The 21,619-nt window shown below is 34.8% G+C and overlaps 1 protein-coding gene across 1 annotated transcript in view; it reads left to right on the forward strand.

Moving 5' to 3' along the window:
- The window catches only part of LOC113232724 (neurotrophin receptor-interacting factor homolog), a 92,201-nt gene that overhangs the window by 19,345 nt on the left and 51,237 nt on the right, over positions 1 to 21,619 (forward strand). Inside the window, exon 2 of the mRNA XM_026467503.1 lies at positions 19,817 to 19,845. The gene's annotated coding sequence lies outside the window, so the exon portion shown is untranslated. The remainder of the gene's footprint in view (positions 1 to 19,816; positions 19,846 to 21,619) is intronic.

Below are 21,619 nucleotides of genomic sequence, written 5' to 3' on the forward strand. Positions count from 1 at the left end.
GCTCACATCAACGTCTCCGACGGGTCAACGCATAAAGGATACAAAGTCAAGACTTTTTCATTTACTTACCCTATTAAAAATTTCTCTTCGCTTTCATAGTATAACAATCTCTAGTCTAGACTCTCACAAAAGGTCGCCGCCTTTGCAAACACTTCTTTCGTAGTCAAAATAGTTATTAACGAAGTGACAAAAGGTGTTTGCATTTCACATGGTTGGTGGAGATGGCATAGTCGCGTGAATCAGTGCCGAACGTTCCATACAGACACTAACAATTTGTAACTGGATTATAATATAAAGTTCATAACAATAGGCGATTTCTCGTATCAATAAATCTGCGTAGCTGTTTTACAAGGTGTTATTTTTTTATGATGCCAAGTTACGCGTCTGATGGTAAGTGGCGCTGCAGCTGTTATGGACATAACAGCTGCAGTGCCACTTAGAGCTTTAAATCGCAAAGAACTGAGGTGCACTGTTTCTGCGCCCATCGCCCTGAGACATATAATAAGTTGAAAAGTTCCACGTGCCTGTAATTTATTACACTATATGTAAGAGATATAAATAATTTGGAGCTCTTAGTCGAGTTTCGGATCTAGTACTTATATTATCGGTTTTTTCAAACAAACCATCGTTTCGGGTCCTTTACAGGTCCTATGGAAAAAACAAATATACGCGATTCAGATCCCAAAAATAGTTTCTTTTAAATATGTTATTTTATGGGGTCCACATTTTCACACTTCATCCGCCAACCATTTGCCTCCAACGGTTGCGCATTCAGTCGCATTATGTAGTGCGGCGCTGACAGGTATCTCCAGTTGCTCGGAGATCTGATCCGACCACCTTTTGGGACTCCTTACAAAATACAATAAACTAAAATAAGAAAATGTATATCGATTCTTAGGTTTTCGCGATTGTTACACATAGGAAATGAAACTATTTTTCCGGATTTAAATCGCGTATATTTGTTTTTTCAAACAAACCGACGTTTCGGGCCCTTCTAAAAGGTCCGGACTTCTTTTGCAGGTCCTTGCAAAAGAAGTCCGTTATCTACCCAGGATGCTGCGAGAGGCCATTGAAATTAAAAAACATCCTAATTTCAACAGGGACGATGGTTTCTCAGTACCACCAGTTTGGGATCCAGTATTTCCTCTAATGAAAAATCCCAAACAGACATAAGACTGCAGTACTAATTAATATGTTTTAGTTTATTCTAATTTCTATTATTAATTAATAATAAATTGAACTTCATAAAAATTCATTCAATAAAATTATTTGTAAAACTTAATGTAGCGTAAATTGGAATGTTTTCTTTGTAAAATTAAAAATAAGGTATTTAATTAATAACTTTTGTAACTATAGTGAAAAAATAGGGTGGTTTGCATCAATATTAGACATAACTGGTTGAAGACTGTACCACCTCAGTCAATCGTGACCATGGGACCTGTAAAGGGCCCGGAACGTCGGTTTGTTTGAAAAAACAAATATACGCGATTTAAATCCGGAAAAAAGGTTTCATTTCCTGTAAGAAAATGTACTTTAAATTCAAAATATTTAGAGTAACTAAGTGATTTGATCTAATTTACTTATTTTGGTAATTTGGACATGCCGTTGCATTTCCGTAGTACCTCTACTGTTGAAGCGGGATACAGACCCAGATATCAGACCTTTAGTATTATTGTGGTGATTTCCCGCAAACTATTATTCAACTAACAATACCGCAAGGGTGGCAATGGCAAGTTGCAATTGATTCATAAAATCGAAGTGCCGTCGAAAACATACACAAGCAATTTCTTATTTTAAAAGCATCATTCTTCTATTTGTTTACAATTTCTTCTTTCAATTATTAGACGCAAGCATTCACTCCATTATTTTAACACTAAATAGCAATTAACAGCATAATATTTATATTGATACCTTAATGCTAAACTAATAATGTCACCAGTAAAGAACAAATGAAAAATTAAATACACAATTACTATACAAATTGAATACAAAATTTGGCAGACAGCCGTGACCACATGACGTGTAACCGAGTTGTAGGTTTGTTTGATAAAACAAACATATAGGATTTAGCTACGAAAATAGTTTCTATTTTGGCAGTTTCACTAGATCACTTTATTGCTGAGGGGTGCCGTATTATAGTATTATACTCGTAATATTAACAAATTTCAACATAAAAAATTCGTTACGCGTATCCATTTTAATGCATGTTACAGTATGTATTCGTGATGTTGACAGCTGTATGATTACAAAAGAAACATTGCCACCTAGTCGTCGTTAGCACTAACAATTCAAACAAGTGTGGGAGCTGGGCAAATATTTGAAGATTAAACAAACATAATGGAGTTCAGCTTAACATTGAGGAAAACTCTATTTATGGTATTAATAAGGTTTATTAAACAGTTTGTAGACGTCTGGAAATTGTCATGGCAGGTTTCCAGGAACAAAAATATGATAACAAGTAATGGAACGAACATGTCGTGCGCCTGGTTGTAAACGCAAGCCTGTCCATAATAGCTTCAGTGGCATTCACGGCTTTAAATCGCAAAGATCTGAGGGGGACACACAAATAAATATATGTATAATAAGCGGAATAAAAATAAATATAACGTCGATCCAAAACCAATAACTGAAAAGGGTCCCGAACATTTATGTATTATACCTTCGTGACTACTTTAGTGATTATAGCTTCGGCAAGAGGTATGTGTATATAGTGAATGAAGTAAAAGCAACGCTTCTCCAAGTGATTGACGTGATATCTTAATCTGACGGAGAGATGTGGATTGTATACAGATTTACCATAATACTTATAAAAATGTGGCTAGTACATTGCCCTTATTGATCAATAAGATTCACCGTGTTACGATTAAACAAGTAAATTTTTGTGACAATTTCGGTAGAAATTTAATTATTATTTAAATATTCTAAAATTCTAAAACTCTATCATAAAGTACCTATTATTTAATATTCGAGTCTAGTAACCTGAAATACTTTTAGTATATTAAGATAATATACACGAATACTTAAAAGTTACACACAGCGATTTTTAGCAGCGATGCAAACGCGCGTGCGTACTTCAACGTGCTAATTTATAGAAACAAGGTTCAAGATAGGTGCTAGAGGAAATATCATTTTAAAGATGCGATTTGTAGAAAAGGGACATCATGCGCATAAACAACAGTGGCCTATATTTCCTTAATTTATTTGAATTATATGAACTTGAATGTAAGTGTCCATAAAGGGATAAGTAATCCCATTGCAACTAAGGCACTCAATAATCACACAATTAATTCATATAAAATCAATAAACGCGACTGCATCCATACAAACGCGCGATTGCATCGCTACACTTGCGATTTGTAGGCGATTGCATCGATGCAAACGCGCGATTGCATCGATGCAAACGCGCGATTGCATCGATACAAACGCGCGATTGCATCGATACAAACATGAGTGTGCATCACGGTTGTATTGCGTTTGCATCGCTGTTTAAAGTCGCGCGTGTATGTAAGGGTAGACGATAACCGCTCACGCGATTCATGCGTATCTGGAAGCATACCACACCCAGAGGTGCCGGTGATGATTTTATACAGATTTATCGGATATTGAAGTTATAACAGGTAAAAAAACTAATACTAATTGCTATTTCGGTAACTACTCTAGCAAACCATAAAGTTTTTAATGCCTGGGTCTGTCATTTAAAAAAAATAAACAACTTCAAAAATACGTCACGACAATCTTGTGTGTTTTTGTTTGCGCTAGTGATGTCGGTGTTTATTTATTGAAAACATACTGTAAGTTGCGTATTTTAAGTTTACCCTGAGTATAAATGTTTATAAACTATACTTTAAGGAGTAATTTCATGGTAAACATTAGAACCACTCAAACGGAATATTATCATATTTACCCAAGATCACCAAAAATTTCATTAGTGCTTTTTAAGTGCAGGATTTGCGGTATATTACTGCATTTTATTTGAGATGTTTTTGCTGTAGTGCGGAGGGTATTTATTTAGCAATGCAGAATAATAATTTTTATTTTTAAAAACTTGTATTTAAACTGAATCCTTTTCTAATTTGCGAAACCAAATAGCCGCCATTTTGCGGTAGGATGAGCGTATCGCGTGAGCGGATAAGCGACTACATCGCTACTGCATCGCGTTTGCATCGCTACTGCACGGCGTTTGCATCGCTGCTAATAAAAATTACCACCGAAATTTAGTAGGGAAAACTAACCTGAAAATTACCCAACTATACTAATGAATTTTATGTGAATTGTGTAACGTACAAACTAGATACGAATCAAGAAACAAGTCGCGCATCCTCTGGAGAATTCCCACAGCTAACGTATCGTATTTAGTTTGTACGATACACAATTGATATTAAGTATTCATTAAGTTCATTATTCTGTGTACAATTTCGCTACAAATCCTCTTATCCGCTTCCATTCCGCGGCAATGTAAATTGAACTTAATATATTTGAAATACATTGTATTATTTAGTAACAACAGAACTCCTTGTGAAAGAGTTCGTCCAGGGAAGTGCTGCCACCTTACTATTTCTGTTAATGTGAGCATTACCGCGTTTCAGTTTAGAAGGGTAAGGATGCTGATGAAGTTACAGGCACATGGAACTTGTCAACTTACGTCTCAGGGCGCAGTGGCAATCCACTGAGTGGCAAAGCCACTCAGATGTTTGCAATTTAAGGCTATGCGTGGTACTGCAACTGTCATGGATAAATCGGCGTGTCGCTTGCCACCAGGCGCACGACTTGCTCGTCCCGTCAATTGATATCATAAAAATAGCTAATGTCCAACAGGCGGCTTTATTGGTAAGTAGTTTCTTTCATTGTACTAGGAGCATTTCTACATAAATCGGTTAATTTTAATTTCTAATTTACGCATTGCTTCATGTCCCTTTAGAACTATTCAGATTGATCGAACTCTTGAGATATTTCTTTGTAGTATTATTTTAGTTATATATTTTAATGAATACTCATACTTATAAAATATGTATCATTATTTATTGATTTTATATAAATTTATTGCGTGATTATTGAGTACTTTAGTTGCAAAGGGATTACTTATCCCGTTATGGAATAAGCTGGCCTTTCGTACACATTTTTTAAAATATTATTAACTCATGTCATTTGTTTTGTGACTCAATAAACTTTACACACATGCATACAATTAACCTACGATTTACAATTTTTTTTTTATGTGCTCGCTAACTTCCACATTATAAAAACAAGAAATCACTTTTGCAAATGAAACTGCTTTTTTAACAACCTCTACATAGCAACAAATTAATAGACAGGTTAGGCTGCATGAGTGAGGTTATTTGGACACACATTTTGAGTTTATCAGCCACTCTCCCAGTTCGGTGTTCTCGACCTAATTACCGGAGCCATTTTTTTCGGGTTTATTACCTACACCCCATAACATTGAAATATTAACAACTTTAAGTTAAACTAGAATTAGAATAGACTAAGTAGTTTTCGAATTATTAAGACACAAATATTTTATGGCAACGGTAATTAGAAATTGTTATTTTACATGGCTGCGGTAATTAGAAAGTTGGAAGTTTTTAAGAAAATATAAAAAATAAAATTAGAAATAGCAACTTACACAATATTATATATTATAAAGTAACATATTAAGTTTCATTGCGATTTTGTAGTCATTCTGTAAGAGTTCGCGTTCGTGAAACGCGCGATTGCATCACTACATTTGCGATTTATAGGCGATTGCAACGATGCAAACGCGCGACTGCATCGATACAAACGCGCGATTGCATCGATACAAACGCGGGATTGCATCGATGCAATTTGTAAGCACAAATCATAATTGTAGCGATGCAATTGCGCGTTTCTATCGATTACTACAAAGTAGTATTATTTTAGTCATACATTTTAATGAATACACACACTCATAAAATATGTCTTATTATTTATTGATTTTATATAAACTTATTGTGCGATTATTGAGTACTTTAGTTGCAAAGGGATTACTTATCCCGTTATGGACACATACATTCAAGCTCATATAATTAAAATAAATTAAGGAAATGTACAAATCGCATCTTTAGAATTATATTTCCTCTTGCACCTATCTTGAACATAGTTTCTAGAAATTAGCACGTTGAATTAAAATATAATGCTATTTTCTATATTTACCAACACGTTTATTTTGTAATTTACATCTCGAGTTCGAGATGTGGAAACCTTATGCAAAAAGATAAAACACTTACAGAATTAATAAATATTCTGACCTGTTTTGCAACTGACTGTAGGAAGTAGAAAAGATAATTTGCAATTTATAACTTGTAGTCGACAGCAAATGCTTACCTTCATGAATAGTGCGTGTCATTGTATCACAAGAGCAAGTGTGGTGAAGTTGGACGCGTATGAATATGGCCAACGATCAACGATGTCATAATATAAGGCAGGTAATGGGAGGTGCAACGAACTGTCTTGTAATGAGTACAGACTATTTCTATATTCGTAAGTTAACTAAGCTTTCGTGGAATTGGTAGGTTGTGTGTTCTGTTATTTAATCAGGCTACGTCGAACAAAATAAATTGTAAAAATTATTCTTTAAGACATAAAACAATTCTATTCGGTTTTTGATAAATATCGTATAACATATATGCAATAGAGTGATTGTAACTCGCAATTTGTAGTTTTTCAACAATAATAACGGTGTATGTGTACGATTCTCAAACTTATTCTGTAATGGAGTTCCTCAAAGTTATCTAATTAAGAGCGGTTACATACGATGACTTTTAGCAGCGCATCTGCAGCGATTCAGTAGCGATACAGTCGCTAATCGTCTATCTTTACACACACGCTCGAGTTAAACTGCCAATCGCGATGCAAACGCGATACACATTTTTAATGATTCAGCTTATGCTACTGCATCGATGCAGTCGCGCGTTTGCATCGATGCAACCGTCCATAAATCGCAAGTGATGCTAAAACTCGCCTTGTGAAATCGCTCTAAATCGAATGCTACAACAGTTATTGAGAACTGCAGGACATTGAATGAACTGCCTCCGTTGTTGAACGGTTACCGTACCGGACTGCCACGCAGAGATCCCAGGTTCGATACCCGGGCCAGGAGAAAAAATTTGCGTGGCCTACATTTATTTATCTCGTGAGTTTGGGTGTAATTTGTGATTGTCTATGTATGTGTCCATGGCACCCGCGACCCAGGGTTTCCCTAGTGCGGGGCTATGTTCAGTGTGTGTGTGTTATTGGAAAGTCGAAAACAGCAAATGAAATACTTTATGTGCATTCAATTTTATTGACAACAACAAAATCGATAAACATTCTTCCGAAAACAAAACTGAGGAATAAAGTTTATATGGTTTTTCATATCAGTAGTAAATAGTGTTATACAGAGTAATGTTTATTGATCACTTAAGCCATCAAGTACTTACATTAACGGCGGACTGGTAAATCATAAAGTTTATTCAGACAATAATGCTAGAAAGGACGTACGAGGTGAAAGTCAGCATCGCTCGTCGATTTTCGTTAACCTAAACGTGTAAATAATTTTAATTGACATGAACTGTTCTGGAAATATCAATCAAGTACAGGCCGGATTAAAACAAATTCGAAAAAGAGAGTTTACGATAGGTACTGAGAAGTATTTTTTTATTGGCATAATGCATTTATAGGTAAGTACCTATAAATGCTATATATTTTGTTCCAAGTGGAACAAAACATGATAGCATTTATACCCATATTAATGAAGACAAGGCTCGACAGACGTAAATTTACAACAGCGATTTTCATTTTACCGGACAGCAGCAGTGGAATGTCGTGCATGGTGTTATTTACATAGTAAACGCGCGTGCGCATAACGTGACTCGTGGCGATAATTATAGCGCTGCAGCATATCGTGCGCTTAATGCAACAGTAAGCTGCGTAATGTTCAGACAATGGCTCGATTTCAACAGTGAAAACCCTCGTAAAATGCGGAATGAAATTCTTGACGCGTTTTATCTGCTATTTTCACGGTGGACATTGTACACTATCTGGTACACCATAAAGTACGATAAGCAAATCTTATACCCTTAATATGTTTTAAATATTCCTCACTATTGAAAGTGAGTAATTATGTTGCTACGCGCATGTCGTTGGGGGGGCAGTAGCGAACGGTTTCTCTTCGCACTGGTATCTCCAGATCACGTCAAAGAGGCGTTCCGTATTGCTTTTATGGAATAAGTCGAGCAAAATTTCGTTGGTAACTTTTATCTGGCTTCGCGCAAGTTGCACTCAAAAATGGGATTTTTATTTTAATGAGCCCGTTTTGCGGCTTCGTCTCGCTCACACTCGCCCCGCTGCACTGAATAAATAAATGACTTGCTCTACTTTCTATGAGATCGTTACTTTGGGCAAAACACGATTGCGCCGGCAGGTCGAGCATCGAGCTATGCCAACTGTTTAATAAACAATATTTAATTTTGACCTATACACGTAGTAAGTTGGTAAAAGTTTATAGAAACAACGACACAGAAAACCGTAAGTAATAAGCAAGTAGTAAAACAATGGAAAGCATGAAACACATAAAACATCTGATTTTAGTCACAATACAATTAAATTTAATTACTACTCAGCCCAGTTCTCGAAATCCGTATGAAAATTCATTTTTACAGATTGTTTAGACTTAACCAAATTGAAAATTGCTTAAATTGAAGTGACTATAGAAAAATGCCATACGTATACGTTCTAAGAACGTTCTGGTATATGTGACCAGTGTTAGCGTTCCTCTAAATAATAACGCACACACTCAACATAGCCCCGCACTAGGGTAACCCTGTGTCGCGGGTGCCATGGACACATACATAGACAACCACAAATTACACCCAAATTCACGAGAGAAATAAATGTAGGCCATACAAATATTTGTCCCGGCCCGGGAATCGAACCTGGAACCACTGCGTGGCAGTCCGGTGTGGTTACCGTTCGGCCACTCCATGTCCATGAAGTAGAAAAATATAATTGTAAATAATAAAAACACGTAAGCACAAGCTGTTTACCTTGTTTCCATAGACCCAGAAATTATCTTAAATACCTTTAAGGGTTACACAGAAATTATATAAGTTTTCTTTTGTAGTCATTCTTTTTTCAAACTAAAAAAATTGTATTATTTCTAGTTACTGTTTATAATAGTTTGTACATTTCAAACAGGCATGTCAGTTTGTAGACTAATTTTTGGCCTTACATACACTCAGCAAAACATCAGCGCTATAAATATAAATAAATTGTAAATTTTTGTAATTACAAGAAAAAGATGTAAAGGATTTAAAGGACAAATTTAAATAAAAGATTTCTACTAACTGTCGCATAAGTACGTTTCTTAAAGCGTTGGTAATTTCTTTTTTAATAATATTTAGTGATGGGACGAACAAGTCGTGCGCCTGATGGTAAAAAAAAAGCCTGTCCATAACAATTGCAGTGCTACTTAGAGCTTTATATCGCAAAGATCTGAGTGCTGCTGACTGCTAATGCGCCCGTCACCCTGAGACATAAGTTGATAAGTATCGTGTGCCTGTAATTTCACCGTAGAGAAAGAAGTTTTTTTTTTCAAAAAATTCAAATGTTTCAAAAAATCCTTGTAAACATAGAGAAAGGAAGAGATAGAGGAAGGAAGAAATAAATAAAAAGTAAAATATATTGGTATTTTTGTTACTGAATGTCAAGTATTCAAACTATTATAATATATATTATGAATGTTTAATTAGGTAAATTGTATCTGCCAGGCAGGTTACCGGACATTGAAAAGGACATTATTGTGCTTAGTGCGTTGCACTGCATGCGTCACTCACTACGCGAAGGACAAGCTTTGTCTGGTGCCGGAGGTCGCAAAGCAGGTGGCGGGGGGTGCGGCGGGCTGGACGGCTGTATTAAACGAGGGGGGGGGGGGGTCGAGGCCGCTTCCTGTCACAGGACTGGTTCTGCTTGCACCACTTCTCTTAGCACCAGTTTTCAAGTAACTCGAGCAACCGCTTATCTACCTACACTTGTACTATATTTATTGGTAGTTATACAAGTAAAAATGTTTGTTCATATTTATGAATGCGAAATTACAACTTAACTACACATTTACATTTAAAAGGTCTTATCTATTTCTGTCGCCAAGCAATAATGTGAGCTTTACTTTCCGGTTTTAAAGAGTAAGAGTGCTGCTGGTGACATTACAGGTACATAAGACTTATCAACTTATGTTTCAGGATGGCAGGCGCAGTTACAGTGTCGCTCAGATTTTTGAAATTTATATTATAAAAAAACAAAATACAGTTTACACTACACAAATTCAGAATTACGATTTCAACCATCACTTCGTAAGAGATCATGCTTAGCTGTGAGAAGTCAACAAATTGTTAAACTACTATCCAGAACACCTTATTGAAACTGGTTAAAGACGTCAAAACTTTACAAAGTTTCGAAATGTACAGTAAATTCAATTTCCCGGGCTGTTTAAAATATATTGTCCCTTTACCATGAATGGGAGCAAATTGCAAATTTCATAGATAAACATCTTTTACATAGTTCGGTTCAGAATGTTATGTTATTGTATAACAATTTATATGTGTGTTGAAAAAATTAGAAACTCTCTAGATCGGTTTTCCTTAAGAATATATTATAAAGTAGTTATTATTATGAAAACGTTTTGTTATATTCAAAATATGGTCTAGCTCTTAAACGCCTTAAACGCCAATGTCAACAAGAACAAGCAAGCTGCGGGTGGCAGCTACTGATCGCCGGTACCTGCATACAAAAAGAACCATTGCATGAAAAACATTTGTTCTCAATAATGAACCATAATAATTGCCACACATGCAATACAATTAACTCGACGTATGCCTCGCGAAAGAAAACATAAATAATATTTTTTTATTTATCGCGGTCGTGGTTACTCCCACTTGTAATTCAAAGTAGGATAAACAGTACTCTTACGCCTAATTACTAATTACACGTTATTATTTTAATTTCACATGCTACATTTTCGACGGTTGTGAGCTTTAATGAAGTTGTAGATACTAGGAATGAAACTATTTTTCCGGATTTAAATCGCGTATATTTGTTTTTTCAAACAAACCGACGTTTCGGGCCCTTTACAGGTCCCATGGTCACGGTTGACTGTTTTTTGCGCGCGCACGTTTGTTCTTGAGGTCTTCAAACCGCCGGATTTTATTTGCAACATCCAGTCCGTACTGGTGTACATATCGAGCGAAAATAGTTTCATTCCTATGTATAACAATCGCGAAAACCTAAGAACTCGATATGTACACCAGTACGGACTGGATGTTGCAAATAAAATCCGGCGGTTTGAAGACCTCAAGAACAAACGTGCGCGCGCAAAAAACAGTCAACCGTGACCATGGGACCTGTAAAGGGCCCGAAACGTCGGTTTGTTTGAAAAAACAAATATACGCGATTTAAATCCGGAAAAATAGTTTCATTCCTATGTATAACAATCGCGAAAACCTAAGAACTCGATTTGTAGATACTATTCAATTTTTATAAGTTAAATATGCTCACGAAATAATTTCTTAATACATACGTATACACTGGGTGGTGGGTAGCCGATGGATGCACGTCGCATCCGATCGGCTGGTCTGGAAATCTTTGGAGGAGGCCTATGTTCAGCAGTGGACGTCTTCCGGCTGACATGATGGTGATGATGGTACACTTACATACGTATCTTCTTTAAACTAGTTTCAAGCCTCGTGCATCGAGCAGACTGCCACTTTTTTAATTAATTGCATGGCCTACAACACATGAACAAAAACAAACAAAGGCCTAGTTTAATCAAATTAAAAATAATAAGTTATTTACACAAGTAATAGTATTTAAAGTATTATAGTTTTTCTCCAGCATTTATTTATTAATAATGTCCTTAGTAGAATGGAAAAATCAATATCGCCTATTGGATTGTCCTATTAGCGTGGTGTTGCCAATTTATGGTCAGTTTTTGAAACGCCCTGGCTATGTTGGATTGGCAAGACAAAATAGTCATTTATAGTTGCCGATTTTTGATGAAATAAAAATAGATCCCTTATAACATTATTTCATATATTTCAATGACTCACTGAGTTGGTCATCATTACTTATAACGTTTGTTTTTTGTTAATCAGTTTCAGTGAACTAATTTAGAATTGAAACGAACACTATATAAAGCCAAGTGATGGGACGAACAAGTCGTGCGTGGTAGTAAGCGACACACCTGTCCATAGCAGTTGCAGTGCCGCTCATAGCTTTAAATCGCAAATATCTGAGGGACACTGCCACTGCGCCCGTCACCCTGAGACATAAGTTGACAAATCCAATGTGGCTGTAATTTTACCACCACCCTTACCCTTGAAAACCGGAATGCAGTAATGCTCACATTACTACTTGGCGGCAGAGATAGGTAAGGAGGCAGTACTTCCCTGGACCAAGTCTTTTACGAGGAGCTTTACTACTACTAACGTAATTCACGTTATTAAATGATTTACGTAATGGGCGTACAACATCGTCGTCACTTTTATAAAAGTGACTTTAGGAGCTGTCAGTTTTGTCTAGGTAATTAAAAACTCGACATTAAGAGTCTATACAACCTGAAATGGCTTTGGTTGATTCCGCATAACAGTGAAAGTCAATAATAAAAATCAATAACTTTGGAGAAAATATATAGTAAAATTGAGAATATACACCGATTACTATATGGTGTGAAAACACGATTCTTAAAAATGTTTACGGTAGAAAAAAACAAACTTACCTCGAAAATTTGCTAGTAAATATATATTCAATCACTTTACACATAACAATGATTTTTTTTGTATCAACTGAAGTAAACAGAACACGTATACTGTACGATATATATTTTTCAAATAACTTTAATTTCGTTTGTAAAAAAATACATTCTGAAATAAAGCTGTGTCTCTGCCGGTAGACCCAAGCAAAATGAATCGTATGAGTACGGGAAAAATTTAAATTCTAGCTGAGATATTATACTCTTAACATATTTTTTCATGCAGTAAGTAATAGCTGAGACAAGTAAAAATTCTTGTGGATAGGAAAAATTCTTCTGTTATGGTGGTTTCGGGTATTTAAATGTAGCATAACGGCAGCATTGACTCAACGCTATACATATAGCTGCACAGTGCGAAGTGTCCGTTGTCCGCCTACAGATAGCTACTCGTTACTTGTTTTTGGTTTGCCATCGTAATTTATAGATGTTTAGGTCATACCGGGATATTATCCTACCCCGCATAGCCAATACACCCACACTAGCCTAAAATATACAAAATTATTATACAAATCAAGAGTTTAACAACAAACTGTTAAATTATATATGAAATTGTAATAACCAAAAGTTTATTGTTAACGTTCTTATATACCTTAATACGATGTTATAAGAAACAAATGTTATGGTCTGAAGTTTTCCAACCAATCGCTAAAGTTATGTAGGCTTCTGTTTAAACTTTAATAATCCATAAAATGACTACAATAACTAAACATGTTAATTATACAGTAGGACCAACCGGCAACATTAGTAAGTACTTGATTTTATACGTGTCATAATTTAATACGACTGTATCCGGGGTCTCGCATTGCGCTATTTTATGTTAACGATTTGTGTTGTTTGGCGTTTAATAATATTTTATACCATGTTGTTGCCAAATCAAGAAATCGGCCATTCAACTAACGGCTTAGCTCTTTCACTAAACGGCGTTGTTTAATTAATTGTTTAATTGACGTTTTGATATTAATGTTTAGGCTAATTGGACTGCGTGGCGTTCGACATTTTAAGACTTGGAATCCGCCAAATCATTATTTGGAGCCAAAAGGTCAAACTAGAGCAATAATAAGTAGCACTATATCGTAATATTATTTCTTCTCAATGTTTTATAAAATATATTTAAGAGAATAGTTACGTCGTGCTACAATATAATGAATTCATACATGTGAAGACAAACACACTTAAAAATGGTGGAATTGAGAAAATAAGATTTGAAAGTTAAAAGAAACTACCGAATAGATTTTATAGGGAATAATAGGATTAGTTTTATTTATGCACAATATTTAGCTATCCACTAATAAACGAGAATATAAATTTTTGGGTTCCATTAAGTACTTAATTTTTTGAATTTTCAAATCGTGTCTTCTCAATTCCACCATTTTGAGTTACGACAGAATTTGTTTTCACGTGCGATATATTGTGTACGTGTATTTATTAGACACTCGAACAGACGAAAATTTAAACAATAATGAAGCGTTGTACAAGCAGATCGGTTTTTTAAAGCGCTAAGCTATTCATTAAGTGGCTGATTAAATTATTTAACTGCGACATTTATACAAATCGTAGCACGTTGCTGCGGTCTGGAATCGATTGGTTGCTGTAAAACTACTTTATACGTTTATGAATTTTTGCCAGTCTTGTGCAATATATCATACTTGAACCGCTCTTATTGTAAGCAATATAGAGTTGAATTTAAATCTTAATAATAGAGCTTAACGTGCTTTTGACCCTGTATTTATAATATTCCACCAAAGTCCAGAAAAATTAAACCGATTACAAAGTTTACAGTATTTAGTGTAATTTTGTAATTTAGTCGTACTGTTCCATACTGTTATATAATACGTGCAAATCTTAGTTACGCATTTTTACATATAATATAAAATATAAAAGCAAAACTTATTTAAATTATTATTAAACTGTTAAAACTTATTCAAATATTAAAACTTTAGCTTAATTCTTTTTTATTGTATGCCTAAATGTGCATTTGACCGTCATCTCAGCTGATGGAAAGTGATGATGAGGTCGATGTTGAAGCATGCACACCTAAATAATGCCTATTCACTATCGCCTTGAGGTCGAAGTTATAGTGTTCAAGGAATAAGACTGCTGGCAGGGAATTCCACTCTATAGCCGTTCTGCATTTAAATGTGGAAATCTCGTTAAATTACATAGAACGACAACGACTCGTAGAATATGGTTAACGGGTATATCCAGGATATGGACAGTAACATTTTTTTTTTTAAAAAGGAAAGATCTCAAAAGTTTGTGGAATTGCATATATGTATTAGCTGTATTAGCCAAGTTTTATTGAAATCGGTTAACGAAAAGCGGGTGAAATTCAATAAACCTGATTCATCCCCTAATTTGCCATTGTTCAAGGTGGAATATTTTCTTCAATTTAAATAGAACCACAACTAAGGTACCCCCACTCCGACAAAAAAGAATAATTGAAATCGGATCACAAATGACGGAGTAATCACGTGACATCACACAAAATAATATAGTCGAATGTAAGTCAATGAGTTGAATTACGAATCTTCTTTTTTTTGAAAGTCAAAAGTTTGACTATTCAGCCTCTTCACATATTAGTATATTTTCCTTGTTTTAATGGAAAAGACAACAAGCGCCTGTTTTCATATAATTTATTTCATATGTCCTGAAGGGTTGATGCTTTAAAATTGTATGAGACACCCTATCTTTGTTAAAGCTAGGCGTTAAAGTTTTTTAATATGTTTACTGTTGAGCGCGGGACTAGTGGAAATATATAGCTAGTAATAAATTATTTGACAGTATATGTGTTCAAATTTGACATTTGATGTTAGTGGTTGTAAAATAATGCTTGAATTTAATGGCGTTTCAAAGCTCAGGCAGTTTCGAACCGCTAAAGCGATCACTTTACAATCGTATTATCCAGTATTCTGCCAGCTAAGGACCAAAGTTGGCATTAAAACGAAGCACATCAACCGAGATCACGTTTACGAACGTTAATAACGGCTGTAGAAAGCTGAAAACGTATTACTGTCAATGTTTATAATTTTCAACAATAAAGCTCAATCGAATACCGATTGTGTGCGGGCTGTATACGAAATTGAAACCGAAATTTGAGAGCTACTCTCATTTGTATGGTACAGTTATTGGGTTCGTTTATTTTTTCGTTGTTGACCGTATTTTTAGGCTTTTTATTCAATCAGCAAATTTTATATTGGATTTTATTTTGTACATAACTTTATAGGGTTTTTTAGTATGAATTCATAGTAGCCGAAAATTGCACACAGGTTGTAATGAGAAACAAATATTGTACCTACTTGATTATATGCAATATACATATAATTAACAGTAATTTACTTTAATAATCATGATAATAAGGTCCTGGGGGCCTACCATAACCTTTCCAAAAACAATCTTATTTCAATGTAAGCTTAAAGTAAGCTTGTTATAATATAATACTCATATTGGTATCATGACAAACTTGTCTACCAAGAAATGTATTATTGCTTACAATGACTGAAAGAACGAATGATTTCCCAATATTGTCAATTCCTTACTAAAAATAGGAAAGAAATAACGCTATATGAACAGTGTAATACCATCTCTTTCTTTTTTGATGTTCCGAATCGTTTATCGTAGCATAATGTTAAAGTACTTAAATTCGCTCTGGACCTTTTGGAGGGAAAAGTTTCGTTTTTATTTTGACTTTCAATTATTTTGTGAAATCTAGTTTAAAGTGGAATAGGATAGTGCCTTAATCGAAGATTAAAACGCGAAATTATACGAATCTCGAACTAGAATACCCGTTTTAAGGAATCCCGAGTCAATCCAAGCACGCCGCCTCAAATTGCCTATCCTCTTTGTGGCGGCCATATTTACAGAAACATAATAAACTTCATGTTTAGGCTGTGGCTTTGCCAAAGCCTTAATAAATAAAAAATAAAAAATTAAAGTACTTAATGTTATTAACGTTCAGAGAATTTTAACTGCCAAAAAAAAGAAAAGTATGTAATAATGAAATCTATTAAAATTACGTTATTTTCAATTATTATTCCGCATTTTCATGGAGAAAAATAAGTAAAACAAGCTGAGTCTTGATAGTCACGTTGTGAATTCGAAGCTATAGTCTAGTGTCAACTGTTAGATTCGTCAAGGAGCATATAGATGGAGTTGTCATAATTTTACGAAATAAACATCGCGTATTTTTATTTTACGAGAAATTATTTCCTATGTAAAATATTGAAGAGACGTATGTAAATAAATAAGTTCAACTTAACTTTTAATCATTACAAATCAATATTAAGACAATAAAACTGAAAATAATATTATTTCCATTGCATCCGTGTAACTATTATAAGATTATAGCAGAAGAATATTTATATATGAATATTGCAGAAGCAATATTACTTTCATGTCAAATTCACGTCATGGTACGAACTGAGTGAATGAATAGTTACAAAGCTGCCAATGAAACATCATAGTTTTAACATTACAAATAAGCTTACTTTAAGCGCGTTATGGTACGAACAGTCAATGTAAGGTTAAAGTAATATTGTTTTAAGAGGTTGTGGCAGGCCCCCTGGTGTCAAACTAGGGAATTCACGTACGTGTTACATGTACTACGAGTAACAGAGCAGTAGAATTCACTCCAGAGCTTACTACTTAGACTACCCAGACTAGAACCAATTTAGAAAAGTTCATTTCCCAAACTGGTCCTATCGGCAATCGAACCTTTTGACGGGACGAACAAGTCGTGCTCCTGGTGGTAAGCGACACGCCTGTTCATAACAGTTGTATTGACACTCAGAGCTTTAAATCACAAAGTTTTGATGGACACTGCCTCTGCGCCCAAGTCTCACGTGCCTGTAATTTCACCAGCACACTTACCCTTCAAAACTGAAATGCAGTAATGCTCACATTACATGGCTGCAGTATTTTCTTGGGCCAACTCTTTCACAAGTGCACTACTGCTACTTAAAATTTACCCGAGACATAATCCAATTCCCACAGTGCAAGGCAAAACTTTTAACATTTTCTTATTAAATGTAATATAAATAGACGGGGTAGCCTAAGGGTTTAAACTACCGCCTCTCAAGTAGTGGCCGTGGGTTCGAATCCGGGCTGGCATATCTGAGGTTTTCGGAATTTATGTGTTGAAGATTAATTTGGAATTTGAAGTGATATTTTCGATGAAGGAAAATATTACAAACTCCGGAAAACGTGTGAAGTTCCCAACCCGCATCGGGCCAGCGCCGCGGACCATGGCCTGAACCTTCGCCTGAGAGAAGATCCGTACCCAGCAGTGGGACGTATAAATGGGTTAATAATAATAATAACGCACACACATAGTCCCGCAATAGGGAAGCTCTGTATCGCGGGTGCCACGGACACACACATTAGACAACCACAAATTACACCCAAACTCACGAGAGAAATAAATATAGGCCATACAGACATTTCTCCTGGCCTGGGAATCGAACCCGGGACCTATGCCTAATGCAGGTTGATGTTGAAGTAACATAAATATTAAGTTAAGTAATATTTCTCCAAAATAAAACGCAGTTAACTTTGAGATTGATGAAATTAATAAGTGAAATGTCAAAACTTTGCCCAACATTTCCCACCCTTTCTCTAATAAGAACACACCTGCAAAATGACAACTTTTCAGGAAACAGGTTTAAATATTTAGATATAGACATATAGAGGTTTAACTGCCTCCGTGGCCGAACGATTACCATGCCGGACGGCCATGCAGAGGTCCTGGGTTCGATTCCCAGGCCGGGAGATATATATGTATGGCCTACATTTATTTCTCGCGTGAGTTTGGGTGTAATTTGTAGACAACCACAAATTACACCCAAACTCACGTGTCACATGTGTGTGTCCATGGCACCTGCGACACAGGGTTTCCCTAGTGCGGGGCTATGTTGAGTGTGTGCGTTATTATTATTATTATTTTACGGACGAAATGAATCGATAACTTTTTATGCTTAAAAAGGAGAGTTATAAAATTTCACATAAACATACATTGTTTTATGTATTTCATATTATTTTTATGCCTTTCATGAAATTAAGCAGTTTTAACGTGGCATTCCCAAAGGTACGATTTTTAGAAAAATATGAATTGCCACTTCCCTTAAATTGACCTAGTTCATTTGTGGATACACGAATTATATGACCTATATTTATAAACAAAATTAGTAGATAAATACTGTATTACAAAACAAATTCAGTAATGGTCAATAATTAGAGTATAACTGTATCGATAAAGAATCGAGTTTTTCAAATCACCGATAACAGATCAAAAAATCAAGAAACGCATTCTAATAAATTAAAATATAGATTTTAATTATAGATCAACTAAATAAATTAAATAAATAAGATCAACATATCGTGAATATCTCGAGGTATCTTCTTAATTAGAAGCGTGATTTCTAATTCACGTAATCAATACGAAGTGTCTTAATTAAAAGTCGCTGTAGAGTTTATTTGTATGCATCTTTTCATAGATTGATTGCTTTGGCCACTATTAAGCAATTTCTAACATTTTTAAGCGATACAATATACGACACATTATACGACAAATCGGCAACCCACCTGTACTAAAATATTGGACAGAAATGGAGACGAAACGATTATATTTAATTTATAATAATCGATACTTCGGGGAAGAAAGATCTCAAAAGTCAGACACAAAGAATAAAAAATAAGAGACAAATATAAAACAAAAACTTAAACGTCCTGGTTCATATCTTTTCTATTTTTATACCTACGATATATATATTATATTATAAATTTGGTACACACAGGTGGAAAGAGCATAAAAATTTAATGCGGCTATTTACATCAATAATTCATTTTTTCAACAGTCTACTAGGGCGTCTACGCCCTTTCTTCCCTGAAGTATCGATATGTTTCTAGACTTTTCACTCTACCGCAGATAGAAATATAGTGGTCGTATTAATCAATAGTTTTTCTCATATTGCATTTTGATTTACAGTTCTGTGATAATTAATTATTTAAATTTATTCATTTCAGATTCGGACGAGGCGTATAATATATAACTGGTAAGAGTCGTTATAATCACCTTTTACAACTTCACGCTTTATAAAATCTTCTTATAGTTTTGTTAACATTGTGTTGCGATATTCAATACTTACTTAATTAGCGAGATGTCGTTATATAAAATTTCATAACAATAATAAAACAAATTTCTGCCGGTGAAATCGACTGCGGACACAGGTTAACGACAAAAATAGTAAATTCTTGTTTTTTTATTATTTCACGTCTCAAAACCTTTCTTCTATAGTATTATTAAATTAAAACATTTTGTGTTGGTTTCCAATATTTTTCTATTCTTAAACTGGTAAAGGCAAAGGCACTTGTGCGCCATACAGACTGTACTGAGTAATTAACATACGAAAGAAATTACTTTGTCTAGGAGGTATGGTATAACAGTATAAAAAAAGAATAAAATTAATAATTTTTCAGAATCAGGGAGTTTTAAAATGGCCACCGCAATGATATAACGATTTCCCGCGAAAAATTATCAAAAAATTAAACTATTGAAGAATAAATCTTAGATTATGACTTATCTCAGATTCGGCAGTATGGCTAATAGACGCCTTAGCCTGTCCCAAAGGACGACCAATTTTACCACTCATTTACACCCATTTAAATCGTTATGAATAAAAAGAAAATATTTACGTCATTAAAACATTACGTAAATTCCTCAGATTGAACGTAGCAAAATGGCTGTCGTAGCGAGAAGGGCTTCACGGTTTAAATTTCACTAGTTTGTTTTTTACAAAAAAAAACATGTGAAGTTTATGGAACAAGTGGAGCTTTCGACGACCGCAACTTTCAATTTACCTGAAGAGTAATTTTCAACTTAATTAAAAAAAGAAACTGGTTCCAAGAATACTATAAAAGTAATGTATAGCTAGCACATTTATTACTAATACAAATAGTGGATACAATTTATTGTATTAAGTTCTTACATATTATTTTTAAATTATTACAGAAGACCAATAAAGTATGTGATCGTAAAAATTCATATTTTAAAGAGGATGTTGTTGAACTGGTGACCTTCAAGCCCATCGGATAATATCGTCTGATACACTGAGATGAAAGCTTAAATTGGCAATACGAACATTGGGTAAAAGTCAAGGGCAATACGCTGGCGCCCTGCTAAATCATCGCATACTTAAGATGCATTCACAATATAAAAACAAAATTATTTCACATGAACGTACGTTACACTTAAAGCCATAGTTGTTGTTTTTATAACGGCATTGACCGGAAGGTTGATTCCGCTTTAAAAAACAACCTAAAAATTTGTAATGCTATTCATATAAATGCATTATATAATATTGTAGTAAAATTATCGTACAATTTTAGGATAAAGTGTACGAAATTCCAATCAGGAAGACATGCAATAAGTACAATTTTTTGCATTATTTTCAAATGTACTACTTATACCACAGACCTGTACATATGCAGGTTGTACTTGTACAACTCTAATACAACAAAGAGCGGACATTAATTTGTATGGAAAACAAAAAAATTACTCAACTGGAAAAATACTGCCTCTTTCCCATTTCTTTCACCATCAATACTACTACTGAAACGAACGCACAATGCACCACGTATATTGCTTACCGATATTTTATTTATGTTCTGAACCTAAAGGCGATTATTCTTTAACGTATTGTTTCATAAATGCAGCCTTACGGAGCAATGTAAGTGTAAAGACCGCACCGTGAACTTGTACTGCGGTTGTCAACTGCGTATGGTACCTACACGGTGAAACATAGACTTAACTGCAAAAAATGTGAAAAT

This window comes from Hyposmocoma kahamanoa, unplaced genomic scaffold, assembly GCF_003589595.1.
Source record: "Hyposmocoma kahamanoa isolate Upper Pololo Valley unplaced genomic scaffold, ASM358959v1 78, whole genome shotgun sequence".
In the NCBI taxonomy this organism is placed as follows: Eukaryota; Metazoa; Arthropoda; class Insecta; order Lepidoptera; family Cosmopterigidae; genus Hyposmocoma; species Hyposmocoma kahamanoa.